The 21,872-nt window shown below is 36.2% G+C and overlaps 2 long non-coding RNA genes across 2 annotated transcripts in view; both read left to right on the forward strand.

Moving 5' to 3' along the window:
• LOC135220737 (uncharacterized) overlaps nucleotides 1-21,872 on the forward strand; it is a 221,278-nt gene that overhangs the window by 29,295 nt on the left and 170,111 nt on the right. The window lies entirely within an intron of this gene.
• LOC135220732 (uncharacterized) lies at nucleotides 11,162-21,127 on the forward strand. Its single transcript, XR_010315775.1, has 2 exons — nucleotides 11,162-18,475; nucleotides 20,158-21,127. It is a non-coding gene; the product is annotated as an uncharacterized LOC135220732 (long non-coding RNA).

Genomic DNA, 21,872 nt, shown 5'->3' on the forward strand with positions numbered 1-21,872 from the left:
AAGGATACATCAAAATTCAGTTTCACATCATGGTTATATATAATAGCATATCGGCAGGAGGTACATTTACAGCATGTGTAAGGATATACTATCTTTATTCCATTTTCCAGTTTCAAGTCCTGATTTTATAACAGGTTATTGTGAGGTAGTAATAGTCACAGGTGATCATGTGCTTTTAGAGTTTCTGTATTTTCTGCAAGTGTGGCACACAGCAATTTCAAATTTTGCTTTGAATATATATAGATTTGTAAAAATTATTTTCAAGTGCATGTATTCAAATTTATGCAAGTTGAGGGCAGATTGTACTAGAGTACTGTATATGAAATGACAGTAATATTTGTACTACATATAATGTATGTATTTAATTGTGTTTTAGTTTTATGCATTATATTACGTATGTATTTTTCCTTTTTGTTTATAGCTGCTTAGCACTTAATATTCTTCATGATAGTAATAGAATTTATTTAATGATAATAGAACTGAGTGAGTGACTACTTAGTCTTCAGCAATATAGTTTACTTGGTAATTCTAATTCAGTAACATCCTTCAGTATTGGAGTGTGCATGTTGTAATTGGCAGTACTTATTTACCAGCTGATTATGAATGCTTCTATTTATAAAAGTTTACTTTTGTATATGTAACCTACCAAGTAATTACATAGCTATGATTCCTTTATCTACAGCAGCTTAAAAATTCAAAATTTGCACTGCAGTGCTTCTTTTGTTTGTGTGTAGGTGAATAGGACTCACCCACTATCTGGGACTTAATGTAACAAACTAGCAGAGAGCCTCATTCATTTCCTGCTGGCTTCCAACCAACATCAGTTTTCTGCAGTGACTTCATTGAGTTTGTCAGATGTTTTGTTGTCCAATACTTGGTGAAATATTTGAAATTTGTTATGGATTTCTTCTATCAACTGATTATTATCGTGTTGGTTAGATTTGTGATTATTTTAATTCAAGATGTCAGATACTAGCTCATCCAGCATTCGTTTTTGTTCGTAGAGCTGCAAGAGTAGACTGACAAAGTGGACTTATGACTCACACTAAATGTGTTCTAGGCAACAGGAGTGCAGTAAAGACAATACTTGTCCAGAATGTTGAGATTGGGAAGACAAGAGATGGAAGAATAGGCCCAGTACAGATTCTATTCCTATTTCAGTAGATAATTAATCTGTTACTCCTCCTCCTACTGCTTCTTCCATTGTGAGTCCTACTTTACCACCTTCTCCTGATCCAGGTTCCCATGATTCTGCTCTCCAAGCCATTTCCAGCCTCGAATCAAGGTTCGATTGTAAGTTTGGCTTCCTATCCAACACCATGATTGAAATATGGTGTGCAGTTAGAACTCTGTAAGGGAAATGCAAGTGATAGTATAGTGATAAAAGTGAGTGCAGTGAATGTAGAGGAGATGGCTGTCCGTCCCACCAGTGCTCCTAGACATAGGTCACTGTCTGTCCTGCTACCCTGCACCGGGGAGAAGACATACTGGAGGTCTAAGGGAGGCTGGTTGGGTTTGCCCATGGGCAGTTGCTCTCTCTGTCGAGCCTGGGCAACCTCAGGACTTGACTAAATGCCGTTGGAAAGGAGTTTCTGTGCAGCAACTATCTTCTGACTCAGATTTGTCCAGCCCTACTAAGAAGCACTTGTATCTTTATCCTGCATTGTCGCGCCCTCTTAGGAGACATGGAGAACCTGGCATTTCCTCTCCTGTTGTGACTAAGAGATACAGAGAGGTCAGCCCCACAACCTTCCTGTAGCTTTCAAGAGCAATATTTGTCTCCTTCTTGCCATAGCTTAGGAGACCCTGGTGAGCATCTGGGTTATCTCCACAAGCACTCAAAGCGCCCGGTTATCGACAAGTGTAAAGCGACTGACTTCTCACACCAGACTTTCATTTATGAGTGTTCAGTGCCTAATTCTGAGCACCCGGCGCCACCTTCTGGATGTCTGCTTGCTACCTCTGATAAACCAGCGCCAACTGCCAAGCGCCCACCTTTTATCTCTGGACGACAGACTGACTCAGCTAATCCACCTTTGCTTACTCAAGTACAAGAAGAGAGCGCATTAGCCCCTCTTTGTCAGTTAGCAGAAACTTATGGGTTTTCTGCAAAGTGCAACCACTAACAATGCCTCCAAAGATAAGAATTTGTCATCAATTTCATTAGAGGAGGAAGAGGTAGTACAAGACTCCACTCCTTCCACTGCATTTTCCTTGCTTTTGAAGTACCTACTTGACACCTTCCCGGAATTCTTTGTTCCGGCTACACCTGTCACCAGTTTTTACCTTCCTGATGAGAAAACACGCTCCAGAAGGTGCCAAACTGCCTAAACTAGCTCTTTCACTTGTTTCTAAGTATAATCTCTTCATGAGGTACATGATTAGCTTGCATCTAAGGGGGAACAAGGCAAATCTTCATTTGCTTTCCCACCCAGTAAACTTATGAAAATGAAATATATGTTCAGCGCTACAGGGAAAACTACTTCCCTGGTAGTGTCTGCCTCCTCCCAGGGAGACTTCTCAGCTTCGGAAGATGCAACTAGAAAATCAGCTATCTCCTCCGCAAAGGTTGTGTTTTCCTTAGATGTTCGGAATATTTGGTTTTTTGGATTGGGCTATCGGAGCCTTAGCAAGGAAGATTGCCCGGCTATAGCTGAAAATATAACCTTTGACTGGTTAAGTGCACTGTCATGCACTGACAGAGCTGTTAGAGGTGGTTCATCAGAGCTTGCCTCTCTTTTTTTTTCAATGGGAGTTTTGAAAAAGAGGGAGCTCTGGTAGTCTTTCACATTGAAAGGAGTGTCTCCAACCCCAAAATCAGCTCTCTTTTTTGCATCTTTAGATAAAGCACACCTTTTTTCTGCATGGCTACGATTAAGGATATCCTCTCTGACTTGCAGAAGAGGTCTACCACAGATTTGCTTGCACAATCCACCATACGACCAAGACAAATTGCTCCTTCGATTTCTGCTACTGCTACCTCCCTTTCCTATTGCAGACTCAGCCCTTTCATGGGGGTAAACAGAACACAACCTCAAGACTAAGAACCAAGCTACAACCTCCTATGAAGTCCATTAATAAGTCCTCTTTCAAGCCCAACCCTAAGAAATGAGAACGTAATCCTCTGTGCCTAGGTAGGAGCAAGACTTCTACCCTTTTGGAAGGAGTGGGCGAGAAGACGAGCGGAGCCTTGGGTAGTCAAGATTCTCAAGGAGTGTTATGTCTTCCTTTTCTAAAGGCTCCTCCCTTAGTTATGTTGCTGATCATCTTGAAGGTTCCACAAAGTTTGCAGCTCTCTAAGGAAGTAGATGCTCTTATCCACAAGGGAGCAGTGGAAGAGGTTGTAGACATACATTCAGAAGGTATTTACAATCACCCCTCTGTGGTCCCAAAAGCCCTTGGGGCTGGAGGCCTGTGCTGGATGTAAGTGTGCTGAATGCATTTGTTCTGAAGACGAAGTTTCACATGGAGAGTGTTCGATCATTCATGTCTTCAATTCATCAAGGGGACTGGATGGTAACCCTAGGTATGCATGATGCATATTTCCATGTCCCTGTATATCCAGACTCATGGAAATTCCTTTGCTTCATCTTCCAGAGCAGAGTACTACAGTTTCGGGCTCTGTCTCAGCCTGTTGACGGCACCACAAGTTTTTATCCGAATTTTAGCGCCTTTAGGAAATTGGCTTCATTCTTTTGATAATGAATATCAACTTATACCTGGATGATTGGCTTCTTCGAGTTATCATCAAGAGAAAAGTGCACAGAGGGCTTGAAGAGAATTCTTCATCTGATGCGGGAGTTGGGTATCACAATCAACAAAAAGTAATAACTTTTGATACCAACCCAGGAAATTCTGTATTTGGGATGATCCTGCACTTGAGATTCTTTGGGTTTTCCTGTCACCCAAATGAATGGAAAATTGTCTGCAGACAGTATATATGTCATTTTCTCGACTTGCTCTTGTTCAGCAGTCCAATGAATGAGTCTCCTAGAAACTCTGTTGGTGGAGCAGTTTGTGACTCCAGGAAGATTGTTGGTGGAACAGTTTGTGACTCCAGGAAGATTGCATATGAGATCCCTGCAATTATTGCTAAGAGCAAGCTGGTGCAGAAAGACTCAACCAGACTCATTCACTTTCCTAATAATGAAGGAAATCAAAGAGGATCTGCAGTATTGGTCATACAAAAGAAGGCTTAGGGAGAAGTCTCTTTTGACAGTGAACCCAGACTTTCAATTTACTTCAGACGCTTCCAATCTAGGTTGGGGTGCTCTGCTGAATGGTCAGGAAGTATCCGGAACTTGAACAACTGACCAGCAGAAGAATCACATCAATGTGAAGGAATTTATAGCAGTCCATCTGGGTCTTCAAGCCTTCTCAGACCTAGTGTTGGGGGGGGGAAGAACATAGTAGTCCATGCAGACAATACAACTGCCCTCTGCTAAGTTCGCAAACAAGGGGGCACTCATTAATTTTCGCTATACGAGATGGCTAGGGATCTTCTATGGGCAGAAGAGAATAGAATTTCCCTTTCCACCAGGTTCATCCAGGGAAAAAATGAACACCCTTGCAAAGAATTGAGCTGTTGCAAACAGGTTCTTCCGCCCAAGTGGACCCTGGACCCATTAGTTTGCAATGAACTATGGAAGTTATGGGAGAAACCAACCAGAGATCTTTTTGCCACTTCGAGGAACCACACACTTCCTCTCTTCTACTTTCCAGTGCCAGATCCTCAAACATGGACAGTAGATGCCATGCTTCTAGACTGGGCGGGACTATACATTTATGCCTTTCCTTCCTTCGGGATGTTTAAAGAAGCCATCAGCAAGTTGTTGACCCACCGAGGAACCTTCATGACTGATCACGCCTCTTCTGGCCAAACAAAGAATGGTTGCCAGATCTTGTTTGCCTATTATTGGATTACCCAAGACTACTTCCACAAAGGTGGCATCTGCTTAGACAACCCCAGTTCCAGTGATTCCACCAAAAGTTGTCTGCTCTGGATCTGACAGGGCTCAGACTGTCGAGCGTCTCATTAGAGCAAAAGGCTTTTTACGCCAGGCTGCAGAGGCAATTGTGAAGTGCAGGCAAAGGTCTTCAACAGAACTTGATCAGTCAAAATGGCCAATCTTCAAAGGATGGTGCAGCTGCTATAGCATCTCTTCTTCTGAAACTACTGTGGCAAAATGGCCGATTTTCTACTATTTCTATTATCAACCTCTACAATTAGAGGGTATAGGTTGATGCTTAGTTTTGTTTTTAAACATCAAGGGTTAGACTTGTCTGCCAATCAAGACAGCACTGACTTTATTAAATCATTTAATACAGAAAAGCAAGAAAATCCTCCCAGTGTAGCCTGGAACTTAGATGTACTCAGGTGGCTTTCAAGTTCCCAGTTTGAACCCTCCAAAATGCATCTTTTAGGAATCTCACTAAGAAAATGCTTTTCTTAGTAGCCTTGGCAACAACCAAACGTGTCAAGTGAGCTACAGGCCATAGACAAGAAAGTGGGGTTACCCAAGGAGATGCAGTTTGCTCATTGTCCCTTAACTCTCTTGCAAAGAATGAAGACCCTTCCAAACCTTGGCCTCATTCCTTCATTATTAAAAATCTCATGGATTTTAAGTCTGGAAGAAGAAGAACTAACTGTGGTGCTCTGTGAATAGCCCAGGGCACCCCCTTTCCAAAAATGTTTTATCATTTTTTTGAGAGAGTTCATTTAAAAAATGCACTCTCTAATTGGAGAGGACAACTTTTCTGTTCTGAAAGTTAAGGCTTACAAAGTTAGAGTAGTTGCAACTTCCCTGGCTTTTAGGTATAATACTATCTCCATCTCCTCAGTTTTTCAGTCAACTTTCTGGAGATGTAAGTCCATTTTTGCCTCGCATTACCTCAAGGACATAGAAATGGTGTTTGAAAACTGCAATTCATTAGGACCTTTATCCATGGCTAGCATGGTATTGGGAATGGAAGCATAGGTAACTTTTGTCCCTTTGTTTTACACTCACCTTGAATCAAAGCTTTGTGTTTTTGGGAAACCTTTTTTTGGGGAGGGTTACGAGGCACCAGGCGTACCCTCCAATTTGTAATTTTAATGTTTTGGGTATTCATGATTTTTAATTCAGTGGTGTAGGTGATTTTGTTTGTTTGTATGTTTCTTCTATGCCCAGGGAAAGGGCAACTTATAAACTTTGTTAGCATACAGTGTACCTCTTCTGATGCCAAGTTCCCACTAATGTAGGGGTGACCCTTGGCTCTACTGCCACACAGACTACTATAGTCTCGCCACTGCGACGAGAGCTCTCTGGCATGGCGTTTAAAGATCTCCCCTGTTGCCAATTTTACAAAAACAACAACTGACACGTGTGTGACCTTTGAATGTCTTTGAGACAAACCCTCAGGTTATTATTATAAGATTATAGGGGCTTTTCATTTCCAGGTACCTACTTTAATCTTCCTATTCTGCTATGCTCTCAATCTCTCTCTCTCTCTCCTAAATCTTACACCTTTCCGAGCGTGACCTTTTTTATGGGATAACATAGGTCCTCCATTTGCTTTTTCATCTAAAATATACCTACGTATTTATTTTGTATACAATTGCCTTTCCTCGGCTGTGAAATTGATGTCTACCCATGGCTGTGAGATGACGAGGAATGACTTTTAAGTCAGTGTCAAAGTCACTCTGCTTCAGTCAGGCCAAAACCTTTGTTGCCATATTGTATTCAAGCAATATTCAGTCATCGTTTTCTGAAATAAAGTATAACAGACTTACTCTGTTATGCTTTATTTCATATTTCCTTGCTTACCAATTTATTCTATACCTTCAATATTAAGAAATCAAGGTGAAATGCCTCTAGACATATACTGTGACCACCAAAAGTGTCCCTAGGAGAGAATCTAAGCAGCTTTCCCGTAGATTAAAACGCATGTGGAGCTGCATGAAATATTGGCAACAGCACCAAAATGAGATGCCATGTTGATAGAAAATCTGATTCCATTTCTTGTTAATGCATGAAAAACTTTATCAATCGTGAACCTATGTAATTGATTTATAATTCTGTGTAATGGAAAAGATATGAGATACCTGTAATGGGAGAAATGGTGTTATCTGTCTGTTGTTATAAATTTAGCAAATATAGCAAATATGCAGAGATTAAACACACGTGGGAGGACCCAAACAGCCCTGCCAGAGGTGTCTGGTCATTTTGGAAATACTATAGTTCAGAGAAGCACTGACCAGAGGAAGTAACCACCTACAGCAGCTCTCTCAACAGGTAAGGAAACAAGCAAGCATCTGTTGGTAATGCTAGTAAAATTTTTATTTTCAAAATCATTATTACTAATAATGTGTAGGAATAGATATATCCATGTTTTTCCGACCACCTTGGAATGTGGATCAGCTATGTAATTACTACTTGGTAAGTTATGTATACAAAAATGACATTTTTATAATCAAATAATGTTTTTATATACTTACCAAGTAATTACATGATCGGATCCTACCCATCCCCCCACACATGGATATTAGAGCAAGAAACTAATGAGGCTCTTTGCTAGTTTGTTTTCCTAGGTTCCAGGATAGTGGGCAGGTTCTATTCACCTACACAAAGCAGTGCAGTGCTAATTTTGAATTTTAAGCTGCCTTATGTTAGGGAACCATATCTATGTAATTACTTGTTAAGTATATATACAAAGCATTATTTTATTATAAAAATATAATTTTTGTTTGTCATATAAGAATTTATGAATGACCAACATTTTAGGACTGATACTTGTATTTAAAGGCCTGCATTTTTAACTTGTGTTTGGTTAAATTACAAGTTGAAATACTTGCTCTCAAACAGGGTACAACCATTGTTTTATAATTACCATTATTTTGTTACCAAGATGGCCAATATATGAAAAATTAAAGAATTTTTTCTTGCAGAAGTTTATACATACCTTTCAGATATGTATACAGATTTTTCAGCACCCTGTAGGAGTTTAAGCTTATGGCATCTTACCATCTTCTGTTCTGGGTTTTCTCTGTTTAAAGTATTCATTCTTTTTTCATCCACTTTTTTGTATACACCTAGCATGCTTTACCAATGCCATTATATATTGACTAAGGGTGGGAAATATTAGGGTTGTGCATAACTTCCCTTTGTATTCTGACTACAAACTTGCAGCTTCGGATCATATGTTCATGTTTTGTTTGTTCTTAGATGGAAAAGTTTGTGAGCCATCTGTTATATGTTTCAGACTTAAAAATATCTCATTTCTTCTTCCCTGGTTTGGTGTAGGAAATTTTATTAGTTTTTGGACCTTTACTGCTACTTTACAGCTGCATATCCTTTAACTTCTTTTTCTTAGGTGACTTTTCTAATTATGATATCACCTTGCCGTATCTAAGTTCATTCCTTGATTTTAGCAAACTTACTTTGTCTTTTCTTGCCAGTTTGTTTCAGTTTGTTTCTTGATGCCACTATTGCTTTAAATTCAGCTGCCTGCCTTGAATAGCCTGAAATCATAAGGTATGGGAAGGGAAAAGGAAATATCACCACTTAGTTTGGGGGACTTTTGTGGGAGTTCAAATATAATTGACTTCTGAGGCAAGGCAGTAAATTCAAGGCTATGGAATTTTGGCCAAAAAAATCAGATATCTCTGATTTTGATATCAAATTTTAAAAAAGCTTCTTTAGTTTGTGTACTGAAATGTTGGTTTGATCTATCTGTATAGTTATTTATTATTTCTGGATTTTCTGGTTACCCTAATCCTCCAACAACAAATCAAAATAAACTCACCTGTTCAACCAAGAATCACATTGGGTCATAAAAAAGTGCTCTGCAGTAAGTAAAGCAAAACTACCATCTACTGGATTACCAAAACAAATACTATGGTTGCCATAATTACAAAGTGGTATTATTGATGAACAACTGCTGCATTGGTCCCAGATTCCATTTCTGCACAGGCCTGATAGATTTTCACTGGCACATGACTTTACTGCCCCTGAGACATGGTATTCAGATTGAGGGAGTGTCTAAATCCATCTAGTAAGTTGTTGGTAGCCATTGCATTACTGTCCAAGATCTTGTGAGGGGAGAGGGGTCTTGGATGATGACTATTTGTGCTTGTTCTCTTTCTAGGACATGGTGCGAAAGTGCAGAGACATAATCTCTTTTGATTGCTTCTCGTTAGCAACCTTTAAACTAAACCTAAAGAATATTGTAGCATTAGCTCTGGTTGAAGATTTTAATGCACCCCTTGGCCAATGTGGGAGTATGTAAAAGACTATCAATTCCTGGCCCATAGCAGTGAGGGACAAGTCCAGATCTTTGCTACTCAGGAGAAAGCCTCAATTGATCCTTATTAGGTACACTATACAAGGAAAGTTAGGATAGTTTTCATTAGCTTTCGTTCATTGAATTTCCCATTTATTTTTACTGAAAAGACATGTCACTAAATTTACTCTAGAATATGAAAATACATTGCAAATTATATCATATAAGTTACAACTGCAAAACAAAACCATTCAGATACTTAAAAACATGATATATGTCCAAAGTAATTGGAATTTCTCAGATGGATTCGTTCATAGATATCTGGTAGATAGAATGTGAATTTCTGATTGTAGTACTATGTATCATGACGACAATATTTACTAGTTTTCCTTCATGAACGGGAGTATTATTGCATCATCGTAAGTGGTGAATGTAATTATTTTAGTTTCTAAAAATTTATGTTTGTATTCCAAAGCGTTTAAAGTTAGCTGACGTCAATGGCAGTCAATGTTGCGATGGCTAAGGTAGGTTGAACAAATCTAGTTGCATCCGCAAGAGCGTTTTCTATGATGTTAGGAGGAGCCCAAGAACTTCAAGCGGGAAAGCGCAAGGCACTGGGTACTGGCTCACGTAACGAATTTCACGCTTAGATTACTTTAACACCGACATGGATCGAATGCTAGTTGCTGGTTACAAAGCTTCTGTCTTTAAAAATAAATCTTTATCAATGTTAAAGTAGCATGTCAACTCAAAGATTTTCTGGCTATGCTCCCATTACAAACCAGTTCGTAGTTAGCCTACATGACTGCATTACTTTGCCGCGAGGGTGAAAGGTCTCCCAACACATCAGCATTTTTTGCACGATATAAAACTTTAATTGCCTGTGTAATAAATATAGAGTTATTTGTGGTAATAAATATTTTTCCTTAACACAGCTTTTTTCGTGAATGATTTGTGGATGAAACCCAATTTTCAAAAGTACAGACTATATCAAGAGAGCAAGAATGACTGCAGCCTGTGTTTGAAATTTTCCGCTTCTTTTTACAATCTTTGAATGTTACGGTAACTGTCGAATGAAATCAAGATTAGGGTGTGAATTTCTTAGTGAATTAACTTGATTATTATGATCCCTCAAATTTTATCTAGCATAGTGCAGCACAATCTTAGCAGTCATATTACCCTGTTTCCCAGGTATCTGTGCACCGACTCCCGCTCTTTCTTCTGCCTTTCCCGATCACAAGTCCGGCCAATACTGTAATTCTCTGCTAAAACTCTCTCTCTCTCCTGTCTCTGTCATGCTCTCTCTCTCTCGCTCTCTCTCTCGCTCTCTCTCTCTCGTCTCTACATACTTGCCACTCAATCTCTCAAAGAAAATATAAGAAATTAATAGTTATAAATAGGCCTGCTCATTTGTAACCAGTATTTTGCTCTCTCTCTCTCTCTCTCTCTCTCTCTCTCTCTCTCTCTCTCTCTCTCTCTCCGCTTTTTAAACATACTTTAAAAATATATATTGCCACTCAATCTCTCAAAGAAAATATAATGAAATTAAGTAGTTATAAATAGGCCTGTGCTTTCATGTAACCAGATTTTGCTCTCTCTCTCTCTCTCTCTCTCTCTCTCTCTCTCTCTCTCTCTCTCTCTCTCTCTCTCTCCACATTTGAAACATTTAAAAAAATACTATCACTCAATATAATGAATTGTGTGTCTCTATCGATAGGCCTATGCTCTCTCTCTCTCTCTCTCTCTCTCTCTCTCTCTCTCTCTCTCTCTCTCTCTCTCTCTCTCTCTCTCTCTCTCTCTCTCTCATAATATTTCAATCTTTACTGTATTGTTCCTTGCAATTTCCACAAGTACTGCCCAAATTTTAAAACTTTTCTCTCATTTTTCAAGATCTGTCTTCAATTACGCATGAATTTTTACATTTTCTCTCATTTTTCAAGATCCATCTTCAATTATGCATGAATTTTACATCAGTTTAGTGTCAAACATTACATATAAGTAAGGTTTCACAGTAGTTTTTAAAGAAGAAGGATGATCGATATTCTACCCTGAACTGACGTTACCAACCCAACATTAACAAATAACAGAGAGCCTGTTTCTACATTCAAATATAAATGAGTATAGGACTTCTACGGAATCTTTGTGGTGTAAAGTTAATGGAAATCTAGAAATCAACAAATGCTATGGTTTTGAAGCTCTACCCCCTTTCTAGAGTTGCCAGGTGTGGTATTATTGAGCAAATAATGTCCAAAGATTTTAAAAAACTGTATCATGACTTCCCTTGCCAAGTGTACATGCTCTGTGATTGATAAAATGAATGAAGACATGATTAGGTACTTCTACTGCCCTGTTTTTGTCATTATTATGGTATATATTTAGAAAAATTTAAAATATGAATTTGAATTTTTTAGAAAAATTAAAAATATGAATTCTGAATTTTTAAAATGGATTTCTATGCTGCCTAAGATTAGTAAACTGTGAGGCTGTTAAATAGTTAGTGTTTGAGGTCATGTACACTTGACAAGAAAAGTGAAGATACATTTTTCACTAGCTTTCGTTCATCGAATTTCCCATTTGTTTTTACTGAAAAGACATAATATCACTAAATTTACTGTAGAATATGAAAATACACTGTAAATTATATCATATAAGTTAAAACTGCAAAACAAAACCATTCAGATACATAAAAACACGATATATGTCCGAAATAATTGGAATTTCTCAGATGGATTTGTTCATAGAGATCTGGTAGGTAGAATGTGAATTTCTGATTGTAGTACTATGTATCACGACGACAATATTTACTCGTTTTCCTTCATGAACGGGGAATACTATTGCATCATCGTAAGTGGTGAATGCAATTATTTTAGTTTCTACAAACTCATGTTGTGATTAAAGTTAGCTGACGTCAATGGCAGTCAATGTTGCGATGGCTGAGGTAGGTTGAGCAAATTTAGTTGCATCCGCAAGAGCATTTTCTATGATGTGAGGAGGAGCCCAAGAACTTCAAGGGGGAAACCGCAAGTCACTGGATACTCTGGCTTACGTAACAGATTTCACACTTAGATTACTTTGACGTTGACATGGATCAAATACTAGTTGCTGTTTACAAAGCTATTGTCTTTAAACATAAATCTTTATCATGGTTAAAGTGGCATGTCAGCTCAAAAATTTTCTGGCTATATACTACCATTACAAAGCAGTTCGTAGTAGCCTACAGCCCTACACGACTGCATTTCTTTGCAGCGAGGCTGAAAGATCTCCCAACACATCAGCATCTTTTGCACGATATAAAACTTTAATTGCCTGTGTAATAAATATTGAGTTATTTCTGGTAATACATATTTTTCCTTAACACAGCTTTGTTCGTGAATGATTTGTGGATGAAACCCGATTTTCAAAAGTACAGACTATATCAAGAGAGCAAGAATGACCGCAGCCTGTGTCTAAAATTTTCAACGTCTTCTTACAATCTTTGAATGTTAATGAAATCAAGATTAGGGTATGAATTTCTTAGAGAATTAACTTGAATACGTATTATGATCCTTCAAATTTTATCTAGCAAAGTGCAACACGATCTTGGCAGTCATATCACCCTGTCTCTCTCTCTCCCCACTTCTAAAATGTACTTGAAAAATATATATTACCTCTCAATCTCCCAAAGAAAATATAATGAAATTAAGTAGTTATAAATAGGCCTAAGCTTTCATGTAAGCAGATTTTGCTCTCTCTCTCTCTCTCTCTCTCTCTCTCTCTCTCTCTCTCTCTCTCTCTCTCTCTCTCTCTCTCTCTCTCATAAATATAATGAATAAAGTATCTATAGATAGTCCTATGCTCTCTCTGTCTCTCTCTCTCTCCACCTTTTGAAACATTTGTAAAAATATTATCACTTAATTCTCTCAAAGTAAATATAATGAATTAAGTATTCGATAGGCCTATGCTTGCGAGCTCTCTCTCTGTCGTCATAATATTTCATTCTTCATTGTATTGTTCCTCACGATTTCCACAAGTACTGCCCAAATTTTAAAACACTTTCTCTCATTGTTTAAAATCTGTCTTCAATTACGTATGAATTTTATGTCAGTTTAGTGTCAAACATTACTTATTTATATAAGGTTTCACAGTAGGTTTTAAAAAAGGATGATCAATATTCTACCCTGAACTGACGTTACCAAACTAACATTAACGAATAATATAGAGCCTGTTTCTACATTCAAGTATAAATGATTATAGGACCTCTACAGAATCTTTATGGTGTAAGGCTAATGGAAATCTAGAAAGCAACAAATGCATGATTTTGAAGCTCCGCCCCCTTTCTAGAGTTGCCAGGTGTGCCATTATTGAATAATATATGTCCGAATATTAAAAAAACTATATCTTAACTTTCCTTGACGAGTGTACTTTCTGTGTAGATTTGTAAGCATACAGTTCCTATACCAAGCATTTTGCTGTTAGTGTTTTTACAAGTAAAGTGAAGTCTTACTGAAAACAGGCTCATCTCTGGCACCCCAGCACGGTCCGACCCTACCGCTATTCAAATGCTATTATCTCTAAAAGTATTGAATATAAAAGAAAAATTCTTTCAGCAGATAAAATGTTTATATGTATCTTTAAATTTCACCCCATATAAGATTTATTTTTAAAATATAAATTCACATTTAAATTGTTTTAATTATACATAATGCATTTCTGGCTGCCTGACACACCCAGCCGTAACGCTATTCAAATGCTAATATCTCCAAAAGATAAAATAAAAATTCTTTCAGCAGACAAAACCTTACATCTTTAAATTTCATCCCACATAAGATTTATTTTTAAAATGCATTTGAACGGCCCGGAACGGCCTGACCCTAAAGCTGTTCAAATGCTAATGTGTAATATGTATCTCCAAAAGTATTAAAAATAAAATAAAAATTCTTTTGGCTGATAAAACCTTACATCTTTAAATTTCATCCCATATAAGATTTATTTTTAAAATATAAATTCACGTTGAATTGGTGTTAACCCTTTGATGGTTTAACTTAAAGCATTGTGAGTTATTGCCTTTAGGGCGCCCAACTGGTCATTAACGGCTATATGATATTCATAAGTTGATACTGTGTGGAGTCAGGTTGAATAACCCAATATCCAGATAGGGAAAAAGATTAAGCATAAGAAGAAAAATTTGATGCTATTATCTCAGTCAGTTCTTGTATTGAACACTACCAGCATTCTGCAAAAGAAAAACACTATGAAAGGACGAATAGAAAACTAAAATATGAAAGGGGAGATTTAAGGAAAATTTCTACAATTTGAAGTAAGTCTACATAGCAGATCAGAGCTAATGGAGCATATTGTTAGGGACAAACTTCCTGAATTATGCATAAAAAATCTTTTTCAATAGTAAGGAGTGGTTAAGGAAAAAGACTGTGCACTAGTAAGAACAAGTCAAAGTACAACTGAGGTCATTAGGAGACTTTAGTTTGCTTATTGCTAGAAGAGATTTTTACAAAAAGTAATACAAAGCTTAGTCCTTATTCCTTTTCCATTTTGAAAGGCAAAAGTTAGTGATTTTGTTATTCTTACATCAGTTTTTTTTATGACCAAAGTGATTTCAACACAAACCCATCACTTGCGTGCAGCTCACATCTATGATTTTTAATGCTGCAGTCTCATCTGACAGACAGGAGAGTGGTAATAGTACTACATACATGTTACTTTGATCCTCTGGACCATAGTAGGCAGCTGCCTTTCATTTTATGTGGTTTGTAGTGTTAGCTGAGAGAACAGTGAGATACAGAGTAGGTCACATTATTCAAGTGATTGATTTGTATGGAAAAAATTTTACAATAAATTCTTTTGTTTTGTCATAAACCTGTCACCCATATTCAGCCCAAATTAAAAGCTAAGAGAGAAGTATTAGCTGCTAGATCCCCAAAAGCTGACTGTAGTCTACAAGCTCCATATGTTGTATATAGTAGTACTCTGATTTTGCTTTTAATGTTCAAATGACAACATCCTGCTTGCTGGAATGCATTTTCCTACAGTATTAAATGAATGTAATTTGAGCTTGCCATGTCACATGTACATCATTTGGATCTGATGTGACAAATGTGATTATACTATATTTTATGTTCCAGCACTATGGTGAATTGGTTTTTGCATTGTAAAGAAATCAAGTAATCAGGTAAAAATTTTGATGATCAGTGGTAGCCTGGGATGTCATTTAATAAAATTTCTCATTTTTTTCCTTGTTAGAGTAACATGCACTCATAAATGTACTTAAGAATAAAATGAAGGCTGAAGGCAAAGTTTTTCAACAGTCAGAATAGGGGTAAATAAGTACATTTTAGGTCCAATATGTCCCTATCGCCAGTCACAGTTGGGATAAAGCTCTATTCCTCCAACAAGACCACTACTGAAAGTTGCTTGCTAGAGTTTCATTTAAGCAATCAAATGTTATTTAAAAAATATTTCAAAATCAAGATGTCTATCAATGCATTCAGAAAAACCATGAGTAAAACATGGAAGTGGCACACTTATAACAAAATTTACCACTACTGCACAGAAACTGTTGACCTCGCTTGACTTCCAAGGGTAGTAAAAGATGTAAGATATATATATGAATTAGAATAAAATAAAACATTAAACAGGTTTGTTTAGGAGAACATGTTTAGTTGTGTACTAATTGTAGTAGTTGCATTGTTATTGTTATCCTAAAATGTATCTTTTACAGTACTATTGGTAATAATGTTGATAGTACATATCTCTTAATACTACATACAAAACTACAATACAGAAAATTTATGGTGTGTGAGAGATTAATTAAATATTGTTATTTTTCTGGCATCAGCTACTATGGTCACTGATGTCATTTGTATGTAAGGAAAAAGAATGTACAAGTACATATTTTACAATGTGTCTTGGGATTCTATGCCAAATGGAAGAAAACATTGGGCTTAAAGTTACAATAAGAGAAGAGAGAGATGACTACAAACACATGCTGTATAGCAAATCTATGTGGCCCTGATATAACTTGATGAACTTGAAAATAGACTTATGAACAACAGAAACACAATTAATGCATTGAAGTAACAAGAGTAACTAATTCTAAAAATTAGAAATTAAGAGGGAATGAGAGTTATTTGGAGATGAAAAGGAAGTGAATACATACATAGAAAAAAGTCTTGGTACATGAATAGAATGGCAGTATCTGGCAACAGTTTATGTTAGTGATGACTCTTCGACTTTATAAACCAAATCAGGAAGCTGATTTGAGGAACTTGAGTTGGACCATGAGAATGCAAATCCTGGATGTTCAAAAATGGATACCTGAAAAAGTAGCAGGTTAATAAATATAAAATATGGTGTATCGTACTTTATTTAAATGTAGAAGTTTTGAAAAATGTACATTAAATACTGCAGGAAACAAGATTTGGGCACTATTTGCTAGCATATAAGAAACTTAGAAAAAAAAATGGTAAGGAAACCAAAGTGAATCTTGCAAGATGAAGATTATGTACAATTATAGCTTATAGGCTATAAGTATCTGGTTTTGGTAACAAGTAACAAATATCACATTGGTGGTCTCTTAAATAAAGTTATTACTACACAGATAATGGGCTTACAATGAAATATTTTCTTTTCTGACATGAAGAATTCTATTTCCCATATATGTAACACATACAAAACTCGGGAAGAAAATTGTGTCATTGTTGTCATTGGTAACATTCATACTATTTGCTTGCTAATGCTTGGGTAGGAAAAAGCCAGAATTAATAACAAAACTAGAAAAAGTGCTGAAAGGTAAATGCCAAAGTTATCGTTTTATGCAACAGAGAACGAACTAGTTGTTAGTAACTGTATATGCAAAAAGTCTAATGTCGGCTAGCATGAATGGCACCTAATGCAAGAATTGTTTTCTAACAAAGACCTCTATGTAATTAATGTCAAACATTAACATCGTAAATATTTTTGCATCCACTTTTATGGGGAGCAGTCAAAATGACTTCCCTCTATTCTTCTCTGTCTTGTGATCTTTCTACCTGAACGTCCTATTGGGTCTAGGTCTTCATCTTTTCTTTTTTTTTGCATGATTTCCTGGTTCTTCTCGCAAATCTTCATTCTGCTATCATATCTACAGCTGCCTGATTAACTGTTCCTCATCTTTTCTCATCACAAGTCCCAATCATCTCGTTCTAAAAGATCTTTGTCTTTTCTAGCCCATGATGTAACATTTTTCCTCCAACTCATTTGTAATATGTACAATCTTTTCAGTATGTTTCAGTTATGAATCTTAAACTTTCTGTGGTTACACCTTTCATTATCCTCCATTTTCTTTCTTGCTGCCAAAGTTTCCTCAAAGTAGTACAATCCTTATGTGCTCACTGTAAGTCTCTGCTATCTCTATCAATATCAAACATTAAAGCCTAATTTACCTACACCAGAGAACCCACAAATAAAAAAAAAATTCCTTCAAGAAAACATTTGAACTAGTGCCAACCTTCAAAGAAGAAGGGATTGTTCTCATAAAATTCAAAGGGTACTAACAAATAAATCTTGAAAACAAGTACCAGCCATTCAGGAAAGCAAACCACATAAAAAAATACACTATACGTATCTCTTCACGTGTAAAACCCAGTTAATGAACACTATAAGGAAAATTGGACTGAAAAAGATTAAATAAAGAGAAGAATTAAGTAATAAGAAGAACGATCTACAGGTAATCTTGCAGTAACCACAAATCAGCCTAGGAAGTTACTTTAGCTGTTAAAAGTGCTGCAAATATATAAAATGAGGTGTTACCTGATGTGGATCAGTGGATCCAGTAGGTACATGTGTGGTACTACCACTGCTTTTCTTCTGTCTATTAAACAAAGACTGCAATGAATAACAGATTTGTGACTGAACAAATACTTTGTTGTAGTATGATATACAATGCTTAGTCAACTCTCAGATTATAGTAGCTTCCAGGTGGTTCATACAGATTTTGAAACAGAGTTGCAGTAATAATAGAGTTCCATCCAGAAATAACTATTCTGAGATCTTGTTCAGATTATTAATGTCGTCATTTTTGTGCATTTACTCATCTTTATGTGTGACATTTGAATATTGAAAATTTGATCTGATTATACACTGCCTACTCCAAATAGCTTTCATGTATTCCTTTTATGGCTAGGCAAAGGTATGAGTGGCTTGTAACAAGTGGACTAATGTCAATGAACACAATTCTGTGGTAAGTATTTGCTGGTTTTACTGAAGTAAGTGCCTATCTCTGCTTAATGGCACTTGGGAAACTTAACTTGTATTTTATAGCTTCATATACTGATATAAACTTCTAAAAGTCGATGTAAATATTTTTCATTCAGTGTTAGAATGCTGCTAATATCCATGGAATTCATAGTTGCAGACAGCTGGCTTCCTTTCTCCCCAATTTTAATTTTTTCCAATGGCATGGAACAGTGTTCCAATAGGTAATGGGATTAGTAAAGATGACCGTTCAGCTATTCTGTTATTAGGAATGTAGGATTTTAGTATGTACAGTAATTACAGTACTGCAGCTTTTACTCTTGAGTGGTATAAATTTGGAAGATGTGGAATCCATGAACATATCTATGAGCTAAAATGTTTTGTGCATTGAATGTAGTTTAAGGTATTCTGTAGGTGAACAATTTTACAACTGTTGTTTCCTGACCCCACATTGGATAATTATGTACGGTACTTCATAGCATGGTTTCTTACATCTTGTACTCAAGAGTTTTACTAGTTAATACTGTAATAATTATGAGTAATACATACTGTATTAACAAGCATGCATTAGTAAGTAAAATGGTATATAGTCTTGGCAATAGATCATTTTATTTTATTTTTATTTTATTTTTTTACAAGATCACTGCACAGTAATAAGCAATTTTCATAGATGAAGTTAATAGTTTTAGAATTCTGTAACAAGCTGGTTTTGAAATTTGTCTTCAAGCATCATCCAGCATCAGCTCTAAGCTTCCTATTATTCAGTTTTGTCACCCCCTCTTTCTTCTTTGCCAAGCTCAGTTGATTTCATGCTCTAATGAGGTTAGCTTATAAGTACTATGCAAATTGTTATGGGAATGCCTTAGGTTGCCTTGTATGTCCTTGTTCTTCAGTGTATATGGAAGTGTCTATTCAATTTCGTTTTGTATGAACACAAGACGATATTGCAAGATCATAGAAAATTTAAGTTGATGCTAATGTCAACATGTTTCTGACCTCACATATATGGGTAGGTTATCTTACAACTCTACCATAACAGGTATTTTCAACTGATTGTAATTTCAACATTTTTTTGTAGCTTTGAGTCGGTATTTTTATCTGTACTACTGGATACCAAATTGGAATATATTGTTCTTATATTGAGGATAACAAAAATGTAAATTTATTTACATAGAAAACCAATCCATTTAAATTATTATTTCTGTATAAATTTAAATTGCTGTAATTTTGAAGACAAAATTACCAATATGTATTGCATAAACAGAATGTACAGTACAGTACTAAGATATGATAAATTATTCTGTACAAATTTGCAAAATATTCAGTGGCTCTGTTTTGGCCCATCTAGAGTCCATATCCTAAAGTTTACCTGTTCAGAGACACCCTAAACGTTCTGTAATTTAAGCATTGGTTTCAGAGACACCCTAAACATTCTGTAATTTAAGCACTGGTAAGTGGTTAATTTTAGCATTTTAATTACTGTTCATTAATATTAAGTTGGTCCTAACTGGTACAGGTAAATAGAATTCCTTTATGAAAGCCTGAAAACTTTCTGTGATCTAGCAAATTCTGTAGTATTGCAGTATTATGACTGTGTAGTTTGACAAAATTAGACTTGTTTTAAGAAATTAACAAAACACCCTGAGAATTTTACTCTTTCTTTTTCAGACATAGACCTCTGAAGTTTCTTCCCCTACTGCTCGTGAACTTTTCGATATGGTTGTGGGATCCTTCTGTATTGTTCTTTCATAGAATGTGTAGAAAACTTCAGGAGGAACTGTTTAAGGTGCAATTTTATTCATATGGTATTAAAAAAGGAGATGTAAATTGAGGCATTCCTATAAGTACAGTATATCTCTCTATCTCTGTATAATTTTAAGACAACATGCATTTGGAATGTGTAAAGGGATACGTATTGCTTTTAGCGTGCCTTGCATGGCATGTCTTGCAGCACCTAGCTGCATTGTCCTTTTTCTATTTATTTTGAATTCATTTCCTTTTGTTATTCCCCACCTAGCTGTCAAATTTCTTTTAATTTTGCTTCAGTTTTCATCTTTCATGTGAGAACAAATAGTACTACTATGGATGAAATCCATGGGAGTTTGGAAATGGGGCTCAGTGGTACAGTATGCATATTATGCAGTACGTTGAAAATTTTTGAAATACGTATTTTATTTCACTAAACTAAATGTTTTATATGTATATTTTGAACTTCCAAACGTCACTTTCATTTATGACTTCATGTTGTTTACATATTCATAGATGATAATTTTATAATGGTGTAATTATGGTTGTGCACAAGTACTGTACTCTAGAAGCACATTGAAACTGGATGTTGAAGTACCATTTGGTAAATGGAAAATGTTATTAAAGTAGGTGTAGAAATTCTTGGATTTTGATAATTAAATATGTATTAAGCTTCTAAAGATTGAACAAATCTTGTGCTAAGGCACTAAGTGATTTAATGCTCTTGAAAAGTTTCTGCTGTTATTTTTGTACATACATTATTTTGGTAAAGGTTTTTTAAAAAATTTCAGGGCAAATTAAAGACAAATCAGTTGAAATGATTGTCAAAATTTATAGCACAAAGATTCCAAAGTTTTGGGCCCTTTTTTTTTTTTTTTTTATTTTTTTTTTTTTTTTTTTTTTTTTTTTTTTCTTTTCCTCCCCCCCCCATAACACAGATCAAAGTATTTATGGAAACTGAACTGAGATTGGGCATCATTATTTGTAAGTTTTGATGACAATAATTTTGTGAAATTGTCGTATACAGTATCATCATATTTCTACGCTTATGTTAAATACAGGCAACCCCCGGTTATCGGCAGTATCAGTTAATGGCGTTTTGGTGTTACTGCGCTTGTATAGCCACACTGGTAAGTGGATTTTCAGTGCTGTTAAACAGTTTTTGGTGCCAGTAAATGGATTATCAGTGTTGGTAAGCTGTTTATCAGCATCTGTAAGTGGTTTATCAGCACCAATATCCAATATCCAGTGAGTGGCACCATTAAATGGTTTATCAGTGCTATTATCGCCAATTTTTGGTTAGTGGCGCTCAGCCAGAGATGGAACCCCTGCCGTTAACCGGAGACTGTCTTATGTGCTAAATGTCTCACGATTCATGTTAGTAGACCTGTCAGACAAATTGTCTTCTCAGTAACAGGGATACTTGTTGAAGTATAGTTTGATGCAAGAAGGCAAAGTTAATTAAAGCAAAGTGATGTGAAGTTTTCTCATGTATATTACTGGTAAAATTTCACACATTGAAAATTGGGCTTTTTAAATTTCCAGTGTCCACAGTAACATTGGAATAACTGCTTTAGTAGTCTGTGTGATCTGTTGCAACAACTACTGGAATGAGATAGGTCACTCATCAAAGGCTT

The sequence above is a fragment of the Macrobrachium nipponense genome, chromosome 2 (assembly GCF_015104395.2).
Source record: "Macrobrachium nipponense isolate FS-2020 chromosome 2, ASM1510439v2, whole genome shotgun sequence".
Lineage (NCBI taxonomy): Eukaryota > Metazoa > Arthropoda > Malacostraca > Decapoda > Palaemonidae > Macrobrachium > Macrobrachium nipponense.